Here is a 21,677-nt window from a genome sequence, read left to right as displayed (position 1 = left end):
CAAGCTCCCATCCTGGCTCAACCTGACATCAACCAGCCATTCCTAGTGGAGACAGATGCCTCTAACTATGCCATTGGAGCAGTCCTAAAACAGGAATTCGACGACAAGGTGGAACATCCTATTGCTTATCTTTCACGGACATTAACTCGCAGTGAAACCCATTACTCTGTTTTAGAAAAGGAACTGCTAGCCATCCGTCAAGCCTTCACAGATTGGTGTCATTTACTTCTAGGAGCAAGACATCCTGTCCAGGTTCGCACGGACCATAGAAATCTTCAAGTATTACAGGCCCTGGAATGTAGGAATAGCCGTCAAGCCCGTTGGGCCTTCTTCTTCGCCCAATACCAGTTCCAGATTCATCATGTCCCTGGAACACAGAATATAATTGCTGACGCCCTATCTGGACGTCCTGACTACGAAACCCTGGAAGACCGGTCATTCCCTAAAATGTTTCCACACACGATATTCGTAGCTCAAGCAATCAGTCTCCTGGACGAGGTTCGGATACAAACACAGTTCTCTGAACTTTGGAAAGAATTTTCAGGAAAGAACCCATGGAATCTCAAAACTACGGATGGATTTCTTTTCAAGGATAAAGGTTTAGTCATCCCCACACAGAAACTACAGCAAAGGATAATAAACCTTTGTCACGATACCCTTCACTCCGGACATCGTGGCATCACAAACACCCTTCATCTAATACAAAGACAATTTTGGTGGCCGAGAATGAAGACTGACGTACGACTGTACATTCAAGCTTGTGCAGTTTGCAGTCAAAACAAACATGATAACAAGAGACCGGCGGGCCTCCTACTGCAGCCCACACTACCAACAAGGCCCTGGGAAATTATTGCTACGGACCTCATTGTAGAACTACCACCTTCCAGGGGGTATACAACTATAATGGTCACCATAGATTTATTCACTCATATGGCTCAGTTCACACCGTTATACAAGCTACCTTCTTCCTCAGAACTTGCTGGAATTTTTCTGGAACACATATTTAGACTCCATGGACTCCCTTCCAAGATCATATCAGACAGAGCACCGCAATACATATTTCAATTTTGGAAACACCTTTGCCGAATACTAGGAGTACAACGTGCCCTCTCTTCAGGGTATCATCCACAGACTAATGGGGCTACCGAACGTGTGAATCAAACCCTGGAACAATATCTTTGTTGTTTCACAACCAAAGTCCAGGATGATTGGTTGCTTCTGATACCTCTGGCGGAATTCTCCTATAACAATTCGGATCATTCGGCTGTCAAGACTAGCCTTTTTTTCTGCAGTCAAGGTTCCATCCCTCAGTGCTACCTTCCACCCTTCCACACCCTACACCTGTTCCTACAGTCAATTCCTGGATTGAAACACTCATTAATATTCAAAGAGAAGCAAAAGAACAATTAGAAAGGGCACAGACTCATACCAAGCATTATACAGATTCCAAGAGAAGACCAGGGCCCTCCTACACACTAGGAGATAAGGTATGGCTATCCTAGAAACTACTACCCCGACATCTACGGCCAAATAAACTGGCCCCCTGGTATTATGGGCCTTTTCCCATAAAAGAAATCATTAACCAAGTGGCCTTTTGGCTCAAATTACCAGACTCCTGGAAGAAAATTCACCCAGTTTTTCATACATCTCTACTGAAAACATACATCCAGACCTCTCGGACTAAGGTCAGACCCAATCCTGTACTTGACAATGACCAACTGGAATATGAAGTCTCCAGGATATGTGACTCCAGATATAAACGTGGTCAGCTCCAGTACTTGGTGGAATGGAAAGGATACCCTCCCAGTGAACGCACGTGGGAACCTATCTCAAATTTAAATTCCCCCAGGTTACTCAGAAGGTTCCATCTCATACACCCGGGCAAACCCGGCGGGACGGGTTTTCGGAGGAGGCATGCTGTCATGAACCATCGGACACGCCCCTTCTGGTCCTCCTGGTCCTTGACGCGTCAGGGCTTACACTCTGTTGTACTTCCAACATGACCGTATGCACAGAACGCTGCTTATCAGCCTTCACGTCCGATGCAGCGCGTTCTATAAATTAGCCACACCCCCGTGGCCCCGCGCGTCTCAACGCTGTTAGCTGTGGCTAGACGTGTGCTACGTAGTTTGCCTTCGCGGAACTCTGTTGTTTCCTGGTTCGCTGATCCTCCGCTTCCCCTACTATCCTTTCTCCTTCTTATTCGGCCTTCTTCCCGGATTCCGTGCACCCGCCTCCGAGTGCACCATCTCCTTATCCTGGACTTCCTGGAGTTTCCTATTGATCCCGGACATTGAAGCTGAATGAACACTGGAAGCCGAAGACGGCCGAGTGGGCTTGTACAAGGCCCGTACCATACGGAAGAAGACTCCTCCTAAAGAGTCCATCAAGCAGCGAAAACAGGTGAGAAAGGGGGAAACCTGTGACATGCACCCACTTGAGGAGGCAGGAGTCACTAATCCTGCAGAGGTGGCCACGAGGTGTAAGAGGGGTTGCATGGGACCAGAAAGGACACCAAGAACATATTTTCTATTTCCCTTTTATTAGGGGATATGTTACAACCAGGGCCAAATTAAATGATAATGGGATCTTCTCAAACAAACAAAGGTCAGGATGTTTATCTCTAGTTAGGATTGGTTCCCTTTTCCCTCAGAGACCCTTCCCTTGGCCAATGTCTCTTCTGCTGTTTGCAGGTTTCTAGGCCTTCCTGTTATCAATTGCCCGAGTTCATACAGTTCAGGAAAGGTACCTTACCTTTTGCAGGCATTGCAGGCTTTATGGTAACCAAGCCCTTCTTCTCTGTCTGATCTAGATGTAGGCTTTCTGGAGTTCCGTATCCCAAGACTCACTTGGAGGTAAGGTCTGGTAAGTAGCCAGCGCAATGGATGAAACGAGCAGGGAGAGGGATCCTGGAGGTGTGTCCTTGCTTGTGAGTCCTTATTTCACCTTCCAAAGCTCTCTTATCTCACAACAATCTCCCTGACCCCTCCTCATCCTTCCACCTCCCATCGGGTCTTGCATAAAGCTGACCAGGCCTGCCAGAGCCCTCCTGCTCTGGCGGGCTAAATTGTCGCTCTTTGCATTGTGTTCCTTACTTCATCACCTGTTGCTTTCATCCTTTCTTCCACCTCTCACAAAATTATCACCTAGTCTTCCCCGGTCTCTCCACTATTACTACTTCTGACACTACTAATCCTCTGGGATTTGTCTTCTGAGCGGTATCATCCCTTGATGCCACACTTCCATTACCACCTCCATCTCATAACGTTACTCCCTCCACCTACATTGTTTCACTCTCTCCCCCCGTTACCTACTCTGCATCGCTTCCATCCCCTGATTTTCACCTCTTCCTCCTTATCCTTGGGTTTCACCACCTCCTCCTGCACTGTGATTCCTACCAACTCAACTTCCACTCCCATGTCCTGATGTTATCGCCGATAGCTTGTCTTAACTCGCAACAACTCCCCTTCTTTGCTTTCATCACCTTCACCTGTCTGCTCTTTCCCCATGTAGTTACCACCTCCTCCTTTGCTCTCTTAGATCTCACACCTTCTCCTGCTTTCCAGTGCTGACATCTCTCCACTCTCTAAGAACACTCCAGCCGATGTTCCTTCCACCACTCCCCAGTCTCCAACATTCTACAAATGTGAGCATCCAGCTCCTACAATGACCACTGAGCAACTAGCGCTGTGTGTGTTCATACTATGGGCCTCATTAGAAGTATGGGCATATTAGGGTGGTAAATCCGGTGCGATACCACCAAATGGAATTACTGTTACCACCTCTTGGTCTGGCGGAATTACCGCCAGATTACAAACTGTGGTATGGCGGTGTTATTCTCTGTTTATGCTCCATGGGGATTTTGGCAGAATTACTTCTGGCGGTAATTCTTCCAATTTTCCAATTTTTGGGGGTAAGGGTAAGGCAGTGGAAATGACCTCTAGCATTTTACTAGAGGTTTTTCCCCACCTCACCACCAAAGTTGTAGTATGGCAGTGCTGTAATGCACCGCTAATGCAGTGGTAACAGTTACACAGTTACCACTGCATTTCCACTATTTTTTCCTGCACCACCTACTTGCAATGAGGCACAATTTTCTCTTCTCCTCTGGGTGGAACTTTTGGTGAGTGTCTGAACTGTGGTTTTAAATTGTGCGACGACTCGCATTGATTGTTGTCCCTAAATCATCTGTGGCTGCTTTCAGCTGGGTGGGCTGGACCAATTGTATAATTGTTATAACAATGTGGACGTAGGCTAAGGAGCGTGCAGTGTGGGTTGCACACCCCATGTCTGGCTCAACTGCTAGAGAAATATTCAAACATTTTGTTGATGCAATTCACATTGGTTAGTTGTTATTGATAGAGAATACACAAACATTCTTCACTCGTAAAAAACAGCTATATTTATGTTGAAAAATGACCACTGTTAGTGGCCTATGCCAAAGAAATGCTAAAACGGGCAACGCATTTCGGACATTCTGTCCATCATCAGGGCTAGTAGCTATGCAAAGAAAATGGGCATTACATCAGTTTACGGGACCAAAAACAATCGAAAAAGTTGCTGCATCAAGTCATAATGGCAAGACATGCCACAGAAAACCACATCACACTGTGACATATGTATCTGCAGTATCATAACCGCACCCCATCACCAACATTTACATTATACTGTTAAGGTTTAATGCACATAAAATTTATGGTAGTGATGGTCTTTCTCCTCAAGACAACCACTGACATTCTCTTTGCCGTTTCTTCTTCCAACCTATAGACCCACCATATGGTCTCTGTCCTCTCCCCTTTCTCCTCCTCTCCCATTACTGGCGGCACCAGATGGGAAGTGCTCTTGGCGCACTACGCATCTTCCAAATGTACCATTAATGTCTATCATAATGGCACTATCCTGGCCCAAGGCTCTCACCCCAAACTCTGCCTTCTTGACAGGCGCCTTCCTTCTCTTTTCAACTTCCCCCTCTCCTTCCACTGCTCCTACCCTCATCCTCCCACCCACCTCACCCCCGGTGGTCGCTCCCCACCCCTGTCCCCCCATCACAAATCTTTGAAAGGGGGCAATCAACTGCACTTAGCCACCCTCAATTCTTGCTCAGCTATCAAACACTGCTCTGACATCTGTCACCTTCTTGAAGACTTTCACCTTCATGTTGTTTCTCTCACTGATGCATGGTTTAAGGTCAGCTCAGTCACTGCTTTTGACACCCTTCTTCCTGAAGGCTACAATATCCTGTCCAATCCCAGGCCCTCACGGGCTGGTGGTGTAGTGGCTCTGATCTTCCCTGAGTGGGTTCCTGCCTCCATCATCCCCACCCAAACCTACTCATCCTTTGAAAGCCTAGTCTGCAGGCTGTCTGTCTCACCTACTTTCTCGCTTACTCTCGCTACCATCTACAGACCACCAAGACCATCCTCCCTCTTCCTCTCAGAATGGGCCAACCTGTCCTCCTCTCTTCTTGCCGCCTCCCTCAAACCTATCTTCCTTGGGGACTTCAACATCCATCTCGACTTTCTCAAATGGGCCACTGTTCTCTTCTGCAACCTTTGCAACAATCGTTCCCCCTCTATCCTTCTCTCTTGCCCAACCCACATGGCAGGACACACCCTTGATGTTCTCATCTCAACAGACCTCCCTCTCTGTAACCCTCTCATTACCCCTCTCTACTCTCTTCTCACCTTCACCTTCCCTGCCTCCTGATGCCTTCACCAGCACTGCCAGTCTCCTCCGTCATTCGACTGATGAAGCATGTGTCAGTCGCTGCATTTGCCTCTTCCTTCATCCCTCCTCAACACCCCTCATTGGACTCTCCTTCTGACTCTGTTCTTGCTAACATCCACCTCTCTATCTCCAACACCCTGGTCATCCTTGCCCCTGTCATGAGGATCTACATGAACCCTGCCAATCCGCATGAAGCCTGCCTCCAAATGCAACTCTTGATATGACTCTGACTTGGCTGTTTTGAAACGCAAGTGCAAAGCTGCAGAGCAGAAGTGGCTAACATCTAGCTCATCCTCTGACAAACTGTCCTGCAGCCTACTTCAAAGGCAATACTGCCTCTCCATCTGCTTCAAGAAGAGGGCTCATGTCCAAGCCTGTATCTCTGGAGCCACCAACTACACGGCTGAACTCTTTAAAATCTGCAAGGACCTTGCCAATCCTACCGCAGTCGCCTCTTCCCCTCCCCACTCCCAGGCCCTCTGCTCTGCACTGGCCACCCACTTCTCCTCCACAACTCTGGACATCCTGTCCTCTGTCTTCTGCTCCCCCTCCCCACGCCTCAACCCTCTCTTGCCTCCTTTACCCCCTCCCAGACTCTCCTCTTTCTCTCCCATTGCACAAGATGAGATATCTAGAGTCGTCCGCTCTATGAAGACTCCTCTAAACAGGTGCTCTACTATTTCTCCAGAACAATCAAGGACAACATTGCCTCGCTCGCTCCAGCCTTAGCTGACCTCTGCAACCACTCATTTGCCACTGGATCCTTCCCCCAACCCCTCAAGCACTCTCTTGTTCACACTCTCCTAAAAAAGCCATCTGCTGACCCTTCCAGCCTGGCTAACTATCGCCCTATCTCCATCCCCCCTTTCTCGGGCAAACTCATGGAGAAACTGGTCATCCCCACAACTGACCCTCCACACCGAAATCGCCGGCTGCCTCCACAAACACCAGTCCGGTTTTAGGGCTGACAGAGGCACGGAAAGTGCTCTCCTGGACACCCATGAAGACCTACTCTCCAGTCTGGATTTTAACTCCCCCTCTGTTCTGATCCTCCTCCATCACTCTTCTGCCTTTGACTCCGTCAACCACTCCATCCTCATAAACCGTCTCCTAGGCATCACAGACAGGGAACTGGCATGGCATACTTCCTTCCTTTCTAACAGACCTTCCCAACAGGGTCAGATTGGGCCGTCGGCCATTTATGGCCGGGCCGAAATAATTTTTGAGGCAGGTGAGGCCCTGGGGGCCAGTTCCTGAAGCCCACGCCTGGCCCGTTTTGGTTTAATGTAACTTAACATTATTTTTATTGCATTTGCAGCCAACCGTGCTCAGAGTGCCTGCTGAGGTAGTCCCCGAGCCAACTGCTGCAACACCATGGCGCCAGCAGCGTTACTATTTTACAAAACAATGGTAGTGGCCGGGCTGGGTGGGGCCAGGGCAGTCGCCTCAGCCCGGCCCACTCCCAGTCAATTGTAAGTAACAAAACAGTCCCGGGTCAGCTGGGCCGTGCGCATTTGCAAGTTGCAAATTGCTTCGTAATCGCTTTTGTAAGTTACCAGGCGCCGTCATTATCTGGGTGCTGCTGGGTTTGTTTGTCCAAAGCTGAACTTTCTTCGCAGCAGGGCGTTTGCTGTGGCGGTTCTGCCGGCAAGAGAGACAAGAGGCAAGAGAGACCCAGCGACCTTTCCCAGGGTATTTAAGCCCAATGGGCGCGCGAGGTGATGATGTCACCTGCCCCTCCACCCCCCTCCATGGGGTGCGATGCGTGGCTCACCCCCCCCCTCCCCCATGGATCCTCGAGCCACCATGCCTCGTGAGGCAGTCGGCACTAAGGGGGGCCCCCGCTGAGGGGCCCTCCTTCGTCGGGCGCGGGAGCCCGTCGTAGCGCCGACACCCTCAGTGGAGCGGCACGGTGGCAGCCATTGTTGCTCCCCAGGCCCCCCCCCGTTATCATACCGCATTCGTCTCTCACTCCTACCAATCTACCCTCCTCCCCCAGCAACCCACCCCCGTCCACCCAAAGGATAGGCAAAGACCAGTAGGATGAGTGGGAGGAAAAATTGCCACAGCAAACTTTATTACACATAAAGTCAGGAGTTATCTTACAGGTGTTCCGTTCACGCTCAGGATTTTCTGCGCTGAGAGCAAGCAACTATCCCCCCCCCGCCCCTTCTGGTCCCTGGGGGACCAGACGCGGGCGCCCAGTCCCTTCCTCAGCAGTCCCTCTCTACCCTTTGGCCATTTCATTTCTTTATTTTGCAATTTCTTTTCATTTTACTTTGCAATTTCTTTTCATTTTATTTTGCAATTTCTTTTCATTTTCTTTCCCCAACGCTATTTCATTGTGATTGCTATTCCGTGCTTTACTTTCCATTACATTTTCCATTTCCGCTTAGGCTCCTTCAAAAGGATGCGTTCCGGTCTCATTTTACTTTTGCTACCTTTCCCCTGGATTCCCTCTTCCCGTTTCCCCAGGTTGGCTTATTGATCCCGGTTAACTTTCTCTCCCCAAACAGGTCTTCCTCCTTCCTTTTCGCACCTCCTACCAGGGAGCCCCTCTCCCCCCCTCAAACGAGACCCCGATCCGCCCTATCTCTCCCTGCCGCCTTAGACCCATCCCCCCCGGCCCCCAGCGCGCCCTCCTGTTCTAGAGAACCCCCTCCGTCAAGCGCTACCTATCCCCCAGAGCCCAGCATCCTTCTTATCCCCATCCTCTTCCCCTGCCTATCGCTAAGGAGGGGTCCATCCCAACTAACCCCCCTGCTCCTCCTGGCCCCTACCCCCGCACTCCAAGGCCCCCCCTCCCCCAAGTTTCTTTTCGATCTCCTTAAGCTGCCAATCACAAAGGGCCCCCTTCTCTGGGGCCCCCCTTCCCCTCAGTTACCAACGTACTTGCCGGAGCCCCGTTCCCAGTGCCAAGTTTTCATTTCACCCCCCCCCCGTTGCTGACTTCATTGTTCCTTTCCAATTTTCAGTTTCCAACGATGCACTTCACTTTCCAATTTTCAGTTTCCAACGATGCATTTCCCATTTCCCCCACCCACTTTTGGAGTTGGAAAGGTCTTCCAAGCCCCCTAACCCTCCCCATTCACGTGGGCCTCCCCTGAGTCTAATACTCCAGGGCGCCGTTCTTAATAAACTGATGGCTGTGCAGTTCCCCTTGTGGTATCCGCCAGTACTTTCTAACGGGAACACCAGGTAACATCCGCTGGGCTTGTCGGCCAGAGACCAGTCGCTGCGACCGGTGTCACCGCCACGACTCACAGTGGGCCACCGGCCGCAGTGAGTTCCCCCTCATGCACCTGGTCGCCTTAGCACAGGAATCCCCAGTTAACTAACAATGCGCCTTTCCCCCCGTGCATTCCATCCGCAACAGGCACGCAGGCCCTCCGGCTAACAACCGGTGGCGTGATGACTTGTGTCCCAGCCTTCCCCGCTGGAGCTCTTCCCGACTGTTTGCTGCTGACATGGGCTCCCCGCAAGAGGGCCAACTGCCTGGCAGCGGCGTGCCGAAAAAGGTCTTCCCTTGACCGTTCTGTTCCATGACTGGCGGCCCCCCTCGTCCCATTTGGGAGTGGGACGTTTTGGGCCCCGAACAGCTTCCTTCTTTAGCAAAACCCACCTCGACACTCCCCCGCCCCCCCCCCCCCCGCCGCTGTTCAATTGCAACCCATCCCCTGCAGAGCATCCTTTAGGTTGTACACCATCACCCTTACCCCCTCTCTGGATAAGTGAATTTTTTTTTTTTTTTTTTTTTTTTTTGCGCAACCCGCAGTTTCCGAACTAATCAGGCATGCTTGACCCATCCCGGGCCCCTGCTGATTTGGAATTTCCCCACTTTGACGAGCCATGCCAACCACGATCCGTAATGCACTTTTGTAAACTATTTTATTATTTGACCATTGTTATTGTCTGTTTTATTATTTGACCATTGTTATTGTCTACCTTCCCATCTAATAATGATTGCTGATAAAATTGAGTTCCGGCTGAGCCCTTGTGCTCCTTAAAAGAGAATTGTCCAGTAGGCCCCCTACTTTCAATTGTTCGTACCTTGACCTCCCTTGCTGCGGCCCCTTCCATTGTCGGGCCGTGTTGACCCCCCCTTTTCCTAGCCACTAATCCCCCACCTGCTTGTGCTCCCATCGCAAGCCGTGGTCGCTCTCCATGTTTTTCCTAAACCTTAGGTCGTTCCTCAGCCAAAACATGCCCCCCCACTTCCTGTGTTCCTCCACCACGCATTCTCTGTAGTGTTGAAGGGCTGGCCCCTGGTCGTGGTCCTTCTCCATTATTGTCTGCTCCATGACTCTGAATGCCGCCAACCAGTTCTGCAGGTTTTCGTCCGGCCTCACCCTTTTTCCGGCCTGCCCTCTGCTCCCACATGACTGCAGGGTGTCCTGCCCTCGGAACACGCCCTCCGGTAGGCCGCCGCCCCCTGGCGTTGGTGCCCCAAACCGTTCGCTCGACCTTGCGTGTCCACAAACCTCGTATTTGTTGGCTGTAAGACTCGCCTGGTTACCCCTGCTCCCTGTAAGTAATGACGTGCCTGAGTAGGAGGAGGCGGCTGCAGCCCGGGAGCTGCTCGCTTCGCCGTCAGGCTGTGGGCCCCCCATCCTGGCCACCGCAGTTTCCCATCCTTCGGTCTTGGCCAACACTGCAAATCTTGCCCAGGCCTCTGCGTTCATTATCTCAAGCGGATGCGGCAAACGACCGATCTCGCCCCTAGCTTCTGCTACCGACTGCTCGTCTCCCATCTTCTCCCGGTCGATCCTTGGAAGATGAAGCGTGACGACCCTGTCTTCCTAACCCAAACTAGGGGGCTCGCCGCCGGCTCCTCTCCCTGCGTGGTACGTGAGCTGTCTGGTGGACCCTGAAGGATGAAAGAAACACGGTGAGCAAGCCGACCAGCTGTCGTTGCCCCCCCAAAACCCCATGCTCCAGGGCTATGTGTGGTCCTTTCAGTGTGCTGAAGGACTTGCCCATTCTTCGATCCCCCCCCTCCCGTGTAACCTCTACCATCGCCCACTCCCCCTTCCTGGCAACCCCTGTAAATGTGTGCGTACTCTGTCCCACCTAGCGACCCCCGCCCTTTGCCCCCCTTCCCTCGCCCGCCCGAGCACCCCTCTCCTACCAGCGAGAGAGGGGGATCAGGCTTGCGCGCCCTACCCTCACTGCCTCCTAGTAACCGCCAATGCACTACCCCCAAACCTCTGCCTACCACGTGGCTAAGTCACTATTATTGCACTGCACACCACCTGGTAATCGGGACCCCTAGCCATCCTATTTTTGTTACCGACCCCATTTAGGTTATATTCTTGTAATGAAACCCATCCCTATTCCCCACCGCGGTTTAAACCCCTCATGGCTCGGAATGCTAGCCTCCTCCTGTGATGCCCTGATGGCATGAATGATTAAACCCCTGTGTGGTACTCCAACCCTTCCAGACCCCTTTTGCGCCTTGAAACACTTGTGTATGTGCGTGTTCTAGAATTCCCCACCGTATCAAAAACGTGCGGTGTTCCTAGCAACCATTGCTTCCTCCTGCCACCACTGGCACCTGCGAACCCCATGGCTGCCTCCCCTGTATTTAAATCCCAAGCCTGTTCCCCAACCCAAACGCCGCTGCCCTTTGCCCCCCCCCCGCCCATCACCGCAAACCGAGCGCCCCCGCCGTCCCGTCTTATCGGGCCTGCCGTGAAAATTGACCCATCCAGCGACTGCCCCAATCTAGCCACAGCAGGTAGACACCCCCCGAACTTAAACCCGCTTAGGCCGTTCCTTACCAGCCTAGCATTGAACCAGTTGCATTCTGGGACCTGTGGTCCCAGTGGTACGCAGGTTAACCCATCTGCCAACACTCCTGAAATTGCTCTAACGGTTAAAGCAGAGCATACCGGTGGCGCACTGGTGCTGTCGGCCACCTCTCACCTACCCCTGGAGGTATAGGTTCAACAACCTTCTTTGCGGGGCAGGCTGTCTTAACCTAGGTGCCCAGCCGACCCATCTGGAAAAACTTTAAATAGCTTGTGGGAGGTAAGTTACCCTTTTCTAATTCCGGCTCTACCGGCCCAAGGCAGCTCTCCCACAGCCCCGATTTCTCAAACCCCCCCCTCGGACTTCCCCAACCCGGCCCGACCAAGCATTACCTTGTGCCCCCACTTCAACCGTCGCCCAGCTTGCACAATCTTATTTGGACATAAACAACTGCCCTATTATCTCCGCACGTTTGTTTACCACCCGTGCCAGCAACCAATGCCTTCTATGGCGCCCACCCGGAAGGAAAAACTCCCCGTCACCCGTGCCGCCATTGCCAAGAGGCATTGCAACCGCTTTGACGCCCCTACTCCACCTCTTCTTCTCGTGTTCCAACAATGGCCGTGCGAATTATCAACCCCCCTTTTCCTCATAACCACCAGAGATGTGTTTGAATGGATGTTAAAACTTTGCTCTTTTTTTTTTTTTTTTTTTTGGCCGTCACCCACCTAGTATCCCTTACGTTATCCCACCAACCCCTTTCTGGAGATCCTCCAGCGTAACCCCCCCCCCAAATCGCGTCAAAGTGGGCCACATATGACATTTCTGCCAGCCCAGAGCATTTTCATGGGAAAATTCCGAATTTACACCCAAGAGCCCCAGGGTACCGAGGCCCGCCGGGGAATCTCCATAGTTCCTTATCGGCCAATGCTCCCCTGCGCACACTAGAACCTTAGCCGCTCCTGCCCGCGACCATACTCGTGCTGCCTTCCTTCCATATTGCACGCAACGCGATAAGGCAAACAGATCCAAAGTACTATCCCGCCCACCCCGCAGCAATAAAGTGCATTACCGCATTAAGCGAGAATGCAAATGGAACGAGACATCCTTTCCAGGCGAGTTTCATAAAGCCATAACTAATTGGCCAGCTGCACCAGTTAGCATACCGGGGCCACACCGAGCAGGATAGATGAGGGTTGGGTGGATGTGCGATGCCATGGTGCTTTAAGACCCGATACCCTTCGGCCTAATTTGCAATAAGGCGTAATTTCAATGTGACCGTTTACCCTTTGCACCATTCCCTTTAGTGTTACGGTTCCAGGTGACCCTCATTGCATTACTAACCAACGTGCCGCGTTACTGACTCCCCTTTCTTGTGGCCAATGGCCATCTGTGTTCTACCCAGCGCCTGCATATATTGTAGGGGCTCCTTGCATTGCGCGCCTGCCGCGCTGCTAGGGGTAAACCTGCTTGCTCCCCCTATTCCTTGCACGCGCTTATATTGTCCAGGTATAAGCAAAATGAATAACTGGGGCCTGAGAGTGGCCCCTGCCTTAAGCCTTAAACCGAAAGTGGTATTGCAGCAATAAACTCTCGCACCACTTATCTACCTAGCATACAATAGAATTTTCCGTAACATTGCCGGCTAACTGTAAAAGGTGTTAATTTTCAAACCAATAATCTTAAGCAAAATAAACCCGGCATAGCGCAATCTGAATACGACCCCATTTCCGAGCCTGGCCTGAGAACCAACGACAGCACCCCTAAGGAAATCAAATCGAAGAGAGCAACTGTCGGCCTCGAAAACACCCTTGGGAGTGGGTGAATGGCCTGTGTGCCCTAACCTGTCCTAACAACGCAGCCACCATAATGTAGCCATTGCCCCCAGATCCCCGTGCCACATGCTGCCGACAAGTCGGTGATGTAAAATGAAAACCTGACACTCCAAATCTGCTCAACCGCCGGCTTTCATGGCGATGCAATCCCATAATTAGACCCCGCGCCCTTTCAACTTAAAATTGAGGCCCATGCTCCCCGACCGCGTACACGCTGAAAGCTTTACCGGCCGGGGACACGTAGCCCTTACCACCCAACCAGCATCTATCACCATCCCTACCCCTCAGACTCAGTGGCTGGAACAGCTCAGCTTACGGCATCCAGCCTGGCAGGGGCTTTTATTTTTACCAGGCCCGTTGGATGAGCTTGACTTGCAGGCATTCCGTAGCCTCTCCCACCCCCCCCCCCCCACCTCCCTTCACTCGGGGTCCCGGTGTGAGTTACAGCCCCCCTGCATTTAGCATGTAGAAGAGTCCGCATAGCCAGAGCGTTTGAAGAAGGTTCCCGGAGGCATACGGCGAGTGTCTGCTTCTCAAAGCATGTGGTCCATTCCAGGCTTTTAAAGCTCGCTGGGGCTGTAAATAACAGGAACAGGTCACCCGTCCAGCTTCGGAATGTGCCAGCCCATCCTTTATAAACAGTGTTTGCTTACCCTGTCTGTCACCCCGACCTGCACATATTAACGCTGCAACCTGGGACCTGGCTGCCCCCGCAACCAGAAGTGCGAGAATGGTCCAAAATGCATAAAATAATCACTTCTTGGGATTCGTTATTTCCCCACCGAAATGCACGGCAAAAGGCCAGATAAGAAGCGATGATACGCCGCAGCCACTCCTTAACAGTTCCGGTTGCGGGTTGTTTTAACTGCCACCACGCATCATGGGAAGTGTGGTCCACGTGTATCCTAGGGCATAAACGAGGTTTTTAAAATTGCGCGGAGCAAAGAATTGTACACGTCCTAAGGGTGGGGGGCTAAAAGACCAAAATCATGGTATACTCGAATAAAGCAAATAGCAGCATCATAAGTTGAGCATGTTACCTAGGTCTCACAGAAATGCATCTAGGAGTATAGACTGGCAATAAACACTACAAGGAAAAGCCATCAAGAAGCAATCCACCAGTAAAATGAATGCAGAAGCTTTTTTGACGGCGCCATCGTCCCTATCCTACTTTGCGAGAGTGAGTTGTGGGGCCAACACTAAAAGAAGTATGCAGCATGTGATAGATCTAACGCAGATACTTGGTGTCGATGCTTAATTTGTGAGGCGATGGCGGAAGTTTTTTTTTTGTTTTTTTTTTTGTTTTGACCTGGGCTCAGCTCAGGCACTTATTTCTGCGCCTAACCCAAACGAGGACACCTCGAAAACGATGCCCACCCCAATGCCATCAACCCCCAAAACCCTACCACAATTGCACATTTCTAAACATTTCCCAGTACCCGGTCACCTTGACCTTGCCCCTGAACCCCCCCTCCTTTGGCCCTACCGCGGGGCGCCCTGACCTTAACTCCATTCCAAACCACCGCGCGGCCCCGCCTCCATAATCCCAATAAACAATCCCATTAAAATATCAAACGAAAGTGTCCTTTAAAATTAGCCTTCCAAGGGCGTCCAACCATCCAGCCCAAACCCCACTCGGAAAGAAAATGCAGCCTTGCCCCCATACCTGCCACATACAAATTCACATTGGAATACCCCACAAGAATTAAATAATGCCGAAACTGCCGATTATTACCTTAAAATCGTACCTGGCCGTAAAAGAGTGATAGAAACAGTCCAAACCACCCCAACGCCTGACCCCCATTATGCCCCGTAAGCGCGCCAAGTTGTCCCCCTTACCCGCTGCCTCCTCGGTGCCGCGGCCAAAATCGACAACCTCCGACCTCTTCATTTACAACTCGCTTCGAGCAGTGTAACTACCATTTCCCATACATGGTCTGGCCCCCAAAATCGGCGCATTTAAGACCGTTAATGTGCGGTCACTAGGTTACTACCGACTTTGCCCGTCGCATCGTAAGCCCCCTACTTAAACGCATCGCCCGTGCATTGCCGCCCCCCCTACCATCCTTTGACCCGACGCATAGCCCGCCCCACATTGCCACTTCGCACGATACGACCCTTATACCAAATACCCTGCCGCCTGCAGTAAACCATTCCCGAAACGACCCTTACCTGAATTTGAATGCGCGTCCCCACAGCTAGCACGAACCGTCTTCCGGAACAAGGATTCTCCGGCCGCACGAACACTGGAAACTCCACAGGTTCGCAGCGCAGCAGCAACGTAGGCGAGAGCCGGCAAGAGAGACCCAGCGACCTTTCCCAGGGTATTTAAGCCCAATGGGCGCGCGAGGTGATGACGTCACCTGCCCCTCCACCCCCCTCCATGGGGTGCGATGCGTGGCTCACCCCCCCTCCCCCATGGATCCTCGAGCCACCATGCCTCGTGAGGCAGTCGGCACTAAGGGGGGCCCCCGCCGAGGGGCCCTCCTTCGTCGGGCGCGGGAGCCCGTCGATCCTCTTCCCTCAGGCTTCAGCATAAACGAGAATTCGATCTTCCTCGGCCAGCACCAGTGCCACTGCCAGGTGAGTCCATTTAATCCTGAATTCAAGAACTCAGACGGCAGTCAGTTTACAAAGGGGCATGTGGGGTTGGCGGGAGGGGCCATTCGGGTTTATATTTACAAGGTTTTCGCAACTCTTTCGTGTCATAGATTACTGAATTCAGGATGATCAACTCTCAATGGAACTAATCACACAATCCCTGCTAGGGGAAGTTCCGGCCGTGTGGCAGCCCCAAGTTGAGCAACACCGGGCTCTGCGCGGACTGTTTGTCCACACCTCCGAGAGCGCAGAGAGGAGACAGCTGCTGCAGGTGACAGAGCTGGTAGGAAGGAGGCGAGAGACCCCAGGAACCGTGCATGCCGCACAGCAGCGACACCAGCCAAGGAGGTATGCCCCTTAGCAACACGTGCCACGCACCACGTCTCCAGGCACTCGGGCAGATGTGAAAGTGAGCAGAGGGGAAGGTTAGTGGGGCAGGAGGGGCATGACAAGGTAACTGCGTAGCTGTGTTGATGAGTGCAGTTCTGAAGAACCACGTTGAGGTTTGTGTCCAGGGTATAGTGCATCTGTGTCCAGATGGGGCCGCCTGCAGTGCTAGACCAGGTTCACAGTCAGAAAGTGGGTGGGACAGGTCAAAGGGGGAACATATCACGCTGAGTCATCACTGCAAGACCTAGGCTTTAAAGTAACATTCACACTGCTGTTATACTCTGGGAGTTGTAGTCCCGGATAACTTCCCTCGAGGAAACCAGACTTTAGCAACTGAAACACATTGTTCACTAAAGGAAAGTCTATGTGTGGAAAACCGTCACTTGGTGATCTGAAATTATCTCCCCTCAGTCCATCCCCCTTAATTAATGAGCGAACAGGTGCGTTCTCATAGACTTCCCCAAGATGGTCTGTATCATGGTTGGTACAATCAGAAGAGGAACACTTTTGCTGCGTTTTGACAAGGAATATATATTTAACAGGACTTCAGTGATGGACACACATAGGGGCTTAAGGCAGACCTGTCTAAGACATTTTTTATTACACCATCAGCGGGTTTACAGCTCCAACTAAGTCCTTAACTCTTGAAGCTGCTCTGAGAAAACACTGCAACGTTTGATGGTAAGGCTTGATTAAAGCAAACGCAAAGAATTCCCATGAAGAGGTGTTTGGGATGGGGAGGGGCAGGATCTGGGTGGATATGGCCATGGGGATTAGCATGGCCATGAGCAGTCAATGGGTGGGCAAATAATCAAACAACACCTACAAGCTTTGTGTCCTTCCTCATTTACCATTCTGCCTATCTGTACTCTAATGCAATAGTTTGGGCTTAAAGCGAAAGCGGCACCTAATAGCCAAAACCCCCCCGGAACCTAAAAAAAAAAATCAGTGAGCAATGTATTAAGCTATTGTCTGCCAAGTGGGGGGTAGATGGTGTTGGGCAGGGCAGGCTATTGGGTCTTTAATACTGGCCTGAAGGAACAGGGATATTAACACTTTGAAAGCAGAGCCATTCATGGCGTTCGGCCTCTATGTCCGTTCAGTTCTTGAACCCTAAGGCATTACTAACTGCTTATTCCTGCATGCCCTAACTAACACATTACCACTTACCAGAGCCACATGCAGCCCCTACTGTGCATGTTTAGTAGCTATGTGCGGCCTCGCTAAATCTCTTGCATGTGTACATGCACGTGAACAGCAGCCCACATGCGGCAGTGTTTGATATGTGCATTATTTGTAGCACTCTGTAACGCTCACCTGATTCCCTTAGAGGCGCCGGTCTTGACTGGGCGTATACCGTATCTTCAAAGGTGATGTGTAACACACGGCTGGCTCTTTGGGCTGGACCTCTGTGCACTGTATGTCTGACTCGAAGGGTAAGATGTCTGCAGATAGAAAATATGGGATTAATGAACTGGGTTATTAAATGTCTCTCTCTTCTTCCCTTTCTCTTCTCCTGTAGAACCCCGAAGGTTAACGCTCTCACCTTAGGTAAGTGAACGCCGTGCTCTCCATCTGCCTCGGGGCAGGGTGCTGTAACCAGTTTCTTCACTGGATAAGGGCAGCAGGCCTCTTGACTTCAGAGGACTGCTGTCCGTCGTTTACTGCACGAACGGTAAGTTTCGAGTAATTCTAATGTCTTTAAAGTCTTTAGTAATGATGTCTCTTGTTTTGCAGGGTTCCGGCGATGGTGGATGACGGGCTGAAGTGAGTTGAAGATGGAGCCCGTGTGATGAATAGAAGCGCCTGGAAGCACGTAAGTAAGCGCTTGTTGTCTGCTTCACGATGCGCTCTAACTGTCTTTTTATTTTGCAGGTACAAGTTCGGAGCGGCTGCAGGGTGCCGGAATACCCACTGGGTTAGATGTGGAAAGGAGTAATGGCACGTGAGTATTAAAGTTCCCCAATGTCTTTAAACGCACCTTGTTTTGTCTTTCAGATGCGGGATGCAGCGCCGAAGGCCTCCGGAGCGTGCGAAGAGTTGGTAAGCTTTTGTCTTTCAGATGCCGGAATGCAGTGTGAAGACCTCCGGAGCGCACGAAGAGTAGGTAAGCCTTTGTCTTTCAGATGTCGGAATGCAGCGCGAGGCGTTGGTGACAGCCGATGGACCAGGTAAGTGAAGAGCTGTCACTGAAGACCGTAATGCTAACCTGTTCTTTCTTGTCTTTATAGGTGTTGCTGAAGACTGGATTCAGGATGGTAAGCCTTTTTCCTTAGGCCCAGGATCAGATGCAGAAGACACGATGAGCGTTCTGCTGCAGAGGATGCAGAATAACGCAAAGCAAGATTCATCCATCGGGTGTGGTTTAAATAGCCTCCTGTAGTGCTTAGGTGTCTCCTTCCACAGCCACGCCTAGGTAAGAAAAGAGTTCCTGCCTTCCAGAAGAGTTCCAGTGTTCTGAACCTAGGGAGTGGCTCCTGCCCCACCCAACAGGAAAAGTAGTTCCAAACAGAAGAGGATCAGAGGCTCAACTGGCAGGCAAGTAAGCAGCATGGTCTGCTGCAGGTAAGTCCACCCAAGCATTATGAGCCCGGCACTTCCAGCGCTGGGACTGGGCATATTTATGAGCCTGGTGCCACTGGCGCCAGGACTGGGTCCAAAAGGTCCCAATTGGGACTGGTTGGCACTCGGAACCTGGGTTATGGATCTGCTTCCAAGGGAGTTGGGAAAACCCTGACCTTTTGGAAGCAGAGATCATGACACACTCTCTCTCTTGCAGCATTTGAACAGCTACTATGACGCATCCTGGCAGTGGCACATCAATATCGCTGGAGACAACAAGGGATACTCTGGGCGACAACTAACCTAAGCTAAGTGCTGCACTACCTCATGTGTGTTTATTATGCTGATGTGCCTTTGTATACTGCGATAGTGATATTGTATGTGTGTGTGGAGTCAGAAGCAGGGACGTTTGTATGAGTTTTGTGTAACAGCTCGCTGGAAACGTGCGCAGTTGTCAGAACCTTACCCTAACATCCCCAACCTATCCATAACCTCTCCCTAAACCTCATTCCGGTTTCCCTACTTCCCCCTTCCTATCCAACCATCGTCACGCTAACCCTCCTTCCCTGCTGGGGTTGCAGAGCCCTGTATAAGCATCGACTTGCAGCAGGTCCCAAAACCGCAGTGGGGGTGGTTGGTTCATGCCACTCCTGTGCCACGGAGATGTGCACCCTGTCACAGAACTGTATGCAAAGTTATGTTATTTTATGAGTTGTGTTGTAATGTAACAGACACATGAACCCTCCATAAGTAGCATTTTTTGTAAAATCGTGAACTGACGCGATTCACAGATGATGGTTTGAGGGCCACTTTTTTTGAGGCGAGGGGTGGGCATTTTTTTTGAGGCAAGGGTAGGGCCACTTTTTTTTGGGTGTCGGGTCTATTTCTTGTCCCAGTCTGACCCTGCTTCCCAAGTGCAAATGGGTCCTTTCCTCTCCTCCAGCATACTCCACATCCACAAGGCCGTCAGGGGCCTGGGACCTCTTCACATCCTGCTTTCCATCCCTAAATGCCTCCCGACCAGAGTCCATCAGTCCTCTAGCTCCAACTCTCTGCAGGCCAAACGTTTCTCCAAGCTGAGAGTGGGAGGTAGATCCGTTTCTGCAGCCACCTCCTCCCTCTGGAATGCCTTCCTGCCCCCTTCGACTTGAGCCAGATCTTCTAAAGTTCTGGAAACTTCACAAGACTCTCCTGCTCTCCTCTTCCTTCCCTCTCCACCTCCCATGCTAACTCTCACTCTGCTGCTACGACTGGGGACTGGTCCCTTCAGAGTCATACAGGGGCCAGACCATCCCCCATTAGTCCCTCTTGCATCCTTTGCCAGCACTTGCCCTCAGGCTCACTTTCACGGACTAACCCAACTTAGTCCACCCTGCCCACCGCACTCATCCACCCTTTCCCCACTTTTCCCCTGGCACTTGCCTTCTTGCGCCCCCCCCCAGCATTTCCCTGCACCATCCCTAGGGGCTCCCCACTCCTGCACTTCTCCCTCTACCCCCTCAACCCTTGCACTTACCACCTTCTGAAGCATTTCCATGGTAGGATTGTCACAAGGCCAATATAACCATATTTTCTTTTGTTGTTATTCCCTTGTCCCTCTCCCACCCCCATCTTGTCTTATGGCGCCTGGAAACACTTGTGTATAGGCGCCATACAAATGTCTAATAAATATAATTAATGGTGTACATAATTGTCATACCGCATGTTTCAATTAGTGCATTCACATAAGTAAGCCATCAATATAATTTCCAATGGATAGGCTATGCATTATGGACAATTACAATAAGGGAGATCAACCGGAAACTGCATTCTGTGACACTAGGGAAATATTATCAGACACACGCATCCCAAGGGGCTTACGGATCCCACTCAGACCTACCCTTTGCAAAGACAACAATGATTTTGTATTTAAATGGGAGCAGATCCTAAACAAATGCTTCCTTGGTCTGATTTTACTAACAATACAGGAACATGCAAAGAACATTGACCAACTTGTGAAAGAGATAGAGGAGATAACTTTTGAGATTTCCAGCTTAACTAGCGCAGAATTGTTCACAGAGACCCTGACATCAGTCACAAACTAGGGACATACAACACAGAGCTTGAGCCAAAAACTGGAGGAAATTCAAGAGGGACATATGTGATTACCTCAATAACGAAGTCTACACCTGGGCAGACAAATATCAGCAACAGCCAATGAGGATGGGAGAGTACTCTTCGCTGACTTGAGTGAGTCAGAAACTGACAACACAAACACCCCACTAGACACACCTGCAGTTCAAGAGGCCAGCACTTCAGGTATCAACAGAAACACCACAGCAGGAGGTACTAACCCCACATCACATCCTTTTGTAGATCAGGGCTCACAAGAAAGAGGACGAGGAGGCGGAGGAGGTGGAAGAAGTCGAGGAATGCAGACCAGATTTCAAGTACAGAGAATCTAGTGGTTAACTTGTCCAGTAGGCAACTGATCCATCATGAGATCATGACATCATTACAGAAAGGGCTCAAGTGCGTCCCCACCTACAGTACCAACCCATTCAACATGGTCTACTTGTTCAAATTCAGGTGTAAATTGAAACTCAGAACTTTTTTTGCTGAATTACCCCAGAGAAGATCAAGCTGATACCTCTAATTTAGAGGATGGAGAGGTCTACACTGAATTTAAGCCCAAGAGTACGCTCATACCAACCGTCACTGTACCATCTATCAAAATCTTCCACAACATGGTTATGATGGACCTCAACAAATGGAACTTTTGCACACCCAGGCACTCGAACATCAGCAGAGGAGAACTCTCACAGATTGGAT

This window comes from Ambystoma mexicanum, chromosome 12 (genome assembly GCF_040938575.1).
Source record: "Ambystoma mexicanum isolate Mex_15411 chromosome 12, UKY_AmexF1_1, whole genome shotgun sequence".
NCBI classification, from domain to species: Eukaryota; Metazoa; Chordata; class Amphibia; order Caudata; family Ambystomatidae; genus Ambystoma; species Ambystoma mexicanum.
Note: the sequence above shows the minus strand (reverse complement) of the source record.